The 6,060-nt window shown below is 43.2% G+C and overlaps 1 protein-coding gene across 1 annotated transcript in view; it reads left to right on the forward strand.

The window, feature by feature from the left end:
* Positions 1-6,060, forward strand: part of LOC143415939 (uncharacterized) — a 282,785-nt gene that overhangs the window by 31,897 nt on the left and 244,828 nt on the right. The window lies entirely within an intron of this gene.

The raw sequence follows: 6,060 nt of genomic DNA on the forward strand, positions 1-6,060 counted from the left end.
ACGTCAGCTCACGTCACACGAGCTGTTTCAAGAAAAGTCCTCCTGTCACACAGCAATGCCTACATGAATCACACCACTCTGCTTAAATAATAATAATAATGTTTAGTGAAGCAGGTGAAGCAAAGGGCTGCTTTTAATAGGCTGGGAGACCCAGGTGTGCTGCTTTAGCTGCTGAGCCTCTCATGCTAGCCTCCTTCTATAAGCTGGGATCACAGGAGCACTGCAGTCCTGACTAGATCAAGGATTGTTATTCATGCAGGTGACAAAAGTTTACATTCACAGAGTCATAGGATTGAGCCTGGTTTGAAAAGCAGCTGTTTAATGCAGCTGCTTAGAGTTCACACACAGTAGAAGAATCAGACTTGAGTCACATTTCAAACACTGGAAAAATACTCAGCAAGTAACAATGAAAACAGCACAGACTCAGTATATCCTGTTCAGTCCTGTGTTTGATATGAATGTGCTGTTCAGAGAGGATCTCATGTCCTCTTTTACAAAGCCTTTGTTTCATGATGTTTGTGTATAAATGAATGTAGGTGTGTTTCTAAGTGTGAAGGAGCCCTGGGAGAAAAGACTGAAGCTTGTGCCAAAGAACAAACAGGAAAGAAAGATCAGCATTAATGAAGACGAGCACAGAAGGAGCCCAAGCACGTGTTGCTTTTTCAGATTTCTCTAAAAGTGTGTGTTCATTTGTTCCATCCTTCACAACAAACAACAGCTGACAGACACACATGCACTCTGTGTCACTTCACAGGGGCTGATGAAAGTGGACACAGTAAAGGGAGAGCTGGACCTGCTCTACACATCCTGCACTCTGTTAACAGACTTTATTCTGCAGCATCAACAGATAAAAATATATGAAGATATAGAAACGTTTAACATTGTGACTGTTCACATTAGTGAAGCTGTTACTTTGCTGCCAGGTGGGAAAAGAAGCCTAAAGCTGAGTCTGATTAAACATCTGCTGCACCAGAGAGTTTCATGGCCCTGCTTTATCCTGTGCTTGCTGACCACCTCGTCCTGAAACCTCTTCATCATCCTCACAGTTGTGTGAAGAAAGAGGGAAGCAGGTGGAAACCATCTGTGCTGCTGTGTTCACTTGTGTGTGTGCGTCTATGGTCATATCTAATGTGTACCTACAGACAAACACAAACACCTGGCATTGCACAAGAGTCTCTATGGAGCAACCTGCAGATGTCAGAGATGTGATTAGAGGGTAAAGTGGACTAGTGAGAGCATCTATGTTGTTGTTGTCTGCTGGGGGACAGCATCAGCTCCAGAGATGCATCAGGATCAGCAAACTAATCTGCAAGGCTGCAAGTGTCACTGAAGGAGTTTGAGTCAGTGAGGGACTCAAACTCACACAGCTGGTCAAGAAGGCTCAGCAGCTGCTGTATTTCCTGAGGAGGCTGAGGAAATTTGGTATGTTGGCCAAGATCCTCAGCAGGTTCTACAGCTGCACTGTGGAGAGCAGCCTGACAGCTGCATCACTGCATGGTACGGCAGCACTACTGCAAACCGCAAACGCCTGCAGAGAGTGATAACAACTGTGGAGAAGATCATCAGGACCCCGCTGCCCTCTCTGCAGAGCAGCTACCATCACAGAGTCCAGAGGAGAGACACACCTCTGCCCTCGAGACGAAGGTTCAGAAGTGTGAAATGTAGAACATCCAGACTCAACAACTCCATCTTCCCCACTGCTATCAGACTCCTGAACAGCTGACCGACCTCAAACTGCAGTTTGCACATCAGGTCACTTTGCACACTAAGTTCATTTTGCACATTAAACTCCATGTACATCCATGTACATCGACATCTGCAGACCACACGTGTCTTCAGTTACTTATTTGTACTTATTTGCAGTTATTTATCTTTTTATTTTATTTTTTTCTTTTATTTTTTTATCCTCATTTTTATGTTTTTATTATTCTTATCTTGTTCTTTTAACCCTTATCTAACTTGGCATTGTGCATGCTCTTTCTTCTGTACATATGAGAATAAACGCTTTGAATCTTGAATCTTTGAATCTTGAATCTGTTCACATCTGTATGTTTCAGCTTTGTCCTTCAGTCACAACCTGGTGCGTCTTCATCTTAACTTCCTGCTTCTATCGTGGTTAAAGCTGATGAATCCTCTGGAGATCAAACACTGATGGTGTTATTGGAGTTGAGTGAAGTTTGATGGCTTTATTATCCAGGCTGTGACACATGGCAGCTGTCAGAACACATGAAGTCAGCAGTTGTGTTTAAATTCAGTTTAAATTCAGGGACACGGAGCCCCTGTTGATCCTCTACCTAATCACACGACCCACGGTGTGAGAACGGGTGTGGGTCACAATCAGCCAAGGTTTTGGGTGAACCCATTGTGAGATCTAGCCCCACCCTATCATGTGATTTCCTGTGATCAAATGTCCCAGGATGTGAGTGGGTGTTAAGACGTCCATGTCCCTCTTCAAGCAACTTAAAGAAGTCCAGACGCTTTTCTTTCCAAGCTCCTTCAACAACATCATTCATAGAACAGCTTCCAGCTTCTTTTGCTCGGCTACAGTTTGGATGGATTTGCATTTAAAGATGCAACTAGACTAAAATGGTTAGGGTCAGGAGGTCAAAGGTCAGAGCTCCTGTGGGTCTGAGGGCGGCCTCACGCTGGAGAAGGATGAAGGAGTCTGACCTGAGCCAGTGTTTGACATGAACACATCAGCACTGCTGTCAGTGAGCCTAACGACAGCCGTTAGCATCATTTCAGTGTTTCAGTCATAAAAACACTTCCTGTCTCTGTGGTGGTTACAGTGACATCATGCAGTTTGTGCTTTGACCTCCAGAGGGCGACAAATCAGCACAGACAGAGAGCTCCATTCAAACTTTGCTGCCATCAGGAATAATTCTTCAAATATAATCATCAGTGTTTGAGCAGTTATGATATCAGGGACAATCTAGACATGTGTGACAATACTGAACATGTCACATGACACACCTCAAACATCATGTGATCCACTCTCAGTCTGCACTTTCATTCATGACTTCAACAGGTTGAAACGAGCTTTGAAGAAACATCAGTTCAGTGCTGAAACATTTAAACGCTGCAGGAAGAACAACAACAAAGTGATGACGGATGTTTGTGCTTCAAACAGGAAAACCAGCAGAAATAAATCACAGCCTGCCAGAGGTTTGGAGTTTCCGAGGTGCAACTGAACGCAGCACAGTGTTCCAATGCTCCTGATTGTCCTCAAACGTCTCTTTGGGTGTTTCCTTCCTGCTCAAAGTTTAATTTCACTTCCTGAACTTCGTGGAGTGGAGCTTGTTGTTGGTGTGAAGAAACTGTAAGTTTGCTTTGTTTCCTCCTTTAACAGTTTGTCTTTAGGAACTTTACTGTTTGTTCAGCTCGTGTTTGATTTCTTCACACAACAAACTGTGTGTGTTTGTATTTCCGGTCTCTCCATTAAAGTCAGTGTGTAATGTTTCCTGGCTAACATCAGCTGTGTGCAGCTTAGTTCAGCACAAATCTGCCGCTCCATAGTTCACGGTAACGGACTCACAGCTGGACCAACGAGGCCGAGTGTGTCCGCCACTCTGAGCTACGTTCGTGTTTGTGTACTTGTAGTTTGTACTTTGAGTTCACTCAGAGCCCACAGAGGACGCAGCGTACGTGATGACGTCACAGCCCTTTACCTCCTTTACTGTCACTGTGATTAATATTTACACACGAGACACCTGACAGCATGTTAATGCTAAGCTAACACTAAGCTAACGCTAAGCTAGCCAAGAACCCAGAGTGAGGTTAAAGCTGAGTAAACACTGACCCCAGACCAGCACCGTGATAAAGTGAGCTGCTGCTGCTGAACTTGAACAGGTAACAAAGTGATGAGCAGTCAGGCTGCAGGTTTCTACCTGTTCATGTTTCTACAGTAGAATCACTTTGAAGTGTCTTTGTGCTGTTTCATCTTTGATTTGTGTTCATAAACACTCAGAGAAACATCACGTGACCTCATCAGGATCTGTGTTGGTGTGTGGGGCTGTACCTCAGCTTTATGTTGTTACATGCTCATTTGTTCATTTTAACATCAAAGTAATGTTATGAGGAGTAATGAAGTAACGTACTCCATTACTTTTAATCAAAGTGTTCTGTGTAATATGTGTAATAATGACTGTTTTGAGTAATGACCAACACTGATCACAACAAAGAGGAAATGCCTCCAACATGCACAAACATTTGAGCCACAACATGCAGTTAATGTGCACAAATGTCTTTGATATGCTGCTCAGTGATGGTGGTGACTGTCAGAGCAGAGCTACTGAGAATCAATAAGTAATATCAATGATGGGATCAGAATCACTAAATTCTTCTCATCCCTGTCAGTATCATACATGTGCTGTATAATGTGATAAATGTAGAGGTGCTGGCTGTTCTCTCACTCTGCTGTTTAGCTGTAAAGGACGCCTCCCTGCCTTTGTCTCATTCATGACCTTTAATAGTCTCTTCTAACATGCAGAGATCTGTATGATCTGTTTCATAGAGTCTAACCAGCCTGTACAGGTAACAACAACAGTCACTGCATCACTGACACACAAACGTCATCTCTGTCAATAACAACATTCATACATGGAATAAAAACACATCAGTGGATCATTGCTGGAGCTGATGTTTGTGCTCCTGGTGCAAAGGCTCTCAGTTTCCTCCTTGAAATAACATCAGTGGTGGGTCAGCGACATGCTTTCTTTCCCTCTCAGGTTTAAATATCTGGGACTCTCCACCGTTTGGTTTTAGAGCTGAAGAAGCTTCTCAGATGAAACGTCTTCCAGAAACTTAAAGACGTCTCTTTTCTCTCCAAGCTCCTTAGATCACATGACCTGGATGACTGAACCTACAGACACATTGACCTGGTTTCATGGTCACATGACAGGTCAGAGGTCAGCGACTGTAACTCAGTTCCTCCTGTTAATGTGAACTCACTGAGTGTTTGTGGTTTACCTCTCAGACTGACTGAAGATGATGATGGAGGAAGAGGAGGACAGAGCAGAGTCTGCAGGGTCCAGCTGTCCGTCTGTGAGGAGTGACCGGTCCAAAGGTCTAAATCCAAACTTCAGTGGTGAACCTGGAGCAACGAGGTCAGAGAGCTGTGATGACTCCTTTACATGTTTGTGTTTCCTGGATAAATATGACCTGAAACATCCTCAGATTGTTACAAAGATTCATTAAAAAGAAAACAATGAAAGAGAAAAGATCCAAATGTTCGACTTGGTCATTTGCTGTTTGAGGACAGTGATGCTCATATCTGTGGGGAAAGTGTGACCTGAGTGGGTTCATGTTTGTCTTTAAAGAACAGAGCTGCTCTGATTCTCTTTGTGTCTGATCTGTTAAACAGTCTGAGAGGTCACACAGAGACCCAGCAGCTAAAGCCTGGATCATACTGGCTGCTGTTACTCCATCAGGACAACACTGAACCACAGTGGTGTGGATGTAGTGGATAAATCCCACCATACTGATGCTCAGAGTTAACCACAGGGAACAAAACCAGATGTTACCTTCAGATTGTGACCTTTGGAGTGGACGATGCAGATTTCAATAGAGAATAAATGTTGTTGTTTTTCAGCTGTGAAGAAAGAATCTAATTTTCTGAACTGAAGAATTTATGATGCTGGAAACAACATGGAGACTATAACACAACATTTCCACTGTGTTCATAGAATGAATGTAAAACTGTCAGACATTCATTAAATATGCAAAATGTCTACAGAAGCATCAGAGGGTCAGACGTGAAGCACTCAGTGATTTTGATCAAATGACTCATCAGTTATTGATCTGTACTACACTGATCTACCACGTTAGTAAAGCTGGTGTTCTGGTGGTGGAGGGAGACTCGGATCATGTTCTGGTTTTGGAGCAGTGATCTGCTGATGGTTCAGTTTAATGAGCTTCTTCAAAATCATCCCTGACATCACCACTGAAAGGACGTCCATGAAAACAGACTGAAAATTACTGATATGTTCACAATCTGAGAGTTTAAAACTTGACAGACTTGATTCAGATGAAGTTATTTGAGCAGAAACTCCTGGATCTTTA

This window comes from Maylandia zebra, unplaced genomic scaffold (genome assembly GCF_041146795.1).
Source record: "Maylandia zebra isolate NMK-2024a unplaced genomic scaffold, Mzebra_GT3a scaffold11, whole genome shotgun sequence".
NCBI classification, from domain to species: Eukaryota; Metazoa; Chordata; class Actinopteri; order Cichliformes; family Cichlidae; genus Maylandia; species Maylandia zebra.